The sequence below is a fragment of the Penaeus monodon genome, chromosome 14 (assembly GCF_015228065.2).
Source record: "Penaeus monodon isolate SGIC_2016 chromosome 14, NSTDA_Pmon_1, whole genome shotgun sequence".
Lineage (NCBI taxonomy): Eukaryota > Metazoa > Arthropoda > Malacostraca > Decapoda > Penaeidae > Penaeus > Penaeus monodon.
In genome coordinates, this window is record NC_051399.1 from 43,478,874 (window position 1) to 43,480,488 (window position 1,615).

The following is a 1,615-nucleotide window of genomic DNA, read 5'->3' on the forward strand; positions in this document are numbered from 1 at the left end:
TTAAAATTTCATGACGTGCAGCACCAGTAGGTATTGAATATATTGTTGTGAATCTCACTGCAGTGCCTAAAGTACAGGATACAGTAACCAGGTTAAGGCTATAAAGATCTTGTGTATTATCATATCATATTTTATTTTGCTTGACTTACAATAACTTTTTTATTAATATTAATTTATTGATTTGATGTCTTGTTAATATGTTACTTGAAAATTTTCTGCTATAGTGTTGATCTCTCTGTCTCATTCTCTCTCTCTCTTTCATCTTATGCTATTTAGGGAAGTGCTTCACTCAATCATCTACTTTCTTAACCTCTCTTAGTGGTTTCTGTAAGATGCCAGATTCTGAAAATTATATACACCTTCACACCTTCGCAATACACTAATGCATATTTATACAAATATTTACAAACATATCTCATGTCAAAATCTAATTCACTCCTATGTTCCCTATGTCATGTTCGTCTTTTAGTCCTACACATTTCGTTATCCTGTCCATGCTTAATTGCAGCCCGTACCTCTATTTTCCCTCACTCCCTCCTTTCACATACATATCCTTCACTTGATCTAATTCCCTCTTTGCTTATCCATAGCTTTTGCATTTACTCATCCTCTCTACCTTCACCCCTCTTTACCCTTTGCAGTACCTTCCTACTACTGTATGACTGTTGAGGTCTTGCACATAATCATTAACTCGCACCTCTTTATGATATTTTGTCTTCCTGTAGTGCTACATGACCTTTGATGTTTAACACATTTATTTTACTTTTTAACCGTCACCCATTAACTATAACAAGCAAACTTATACAAGTTCTTGCTCACAAACAGAAAATCATTGGCACATGCATACTTACATATATATCGTGTACATACACGCAAAAAGCTATATTGTATAAAACAAAAATAAAAAAGGGCAAATGAAAGGAATGTAGAAAATAAGTCTACTAGAAGTTGGAAGATCTATTTTGTGTCAGAACTAAATCTTAAAGTGAACCATGATCTGCCTTGGGTTGATGAATTTCCACAGGATCTTGTTAATTTTTCAGATGTCATGTGATAGGTAAGAAAGGTCTCGTACATTATATATTTAAAAGAAAGGTCTGCTCTTTAGCTAGAGCATTCTTGCTATCCAACGCAGTCAGCTTGGATAGTCCTCAGCAAGCACTGTGCCTCTCTCTCATTTCAGTGTACTAAGCTATAAAAAGTTTTCATATGTTCTTTAACAGTTTGGGAAAAAATAATATTTGATTGTGCTGAAAATGAAAATCCTTGATTTTTGGGGGATAATCAATGTTAAAGGAGTCCAATAAATAAGTAAATATATGTATATGTATATATATATATATATATATATATATATATATATATATATATATATATATATATATATATATATATATATATATATATTATATATTATGAATTAATACACCAAAGATTTAAAATTCAGTTTATATATTTATATTTTATATAACACACCAAAGATTTAAAATTCAGTTTATATATTTATATTTTATATATGTGTGTGTGTGTATGTGTGTGTATGTGTGTGTGTGTGTGTGTGTATGTGTGTGTATGTGTGTGTATGTGTGTGTTGTTTTTGTTGTGGTGTTTGGGG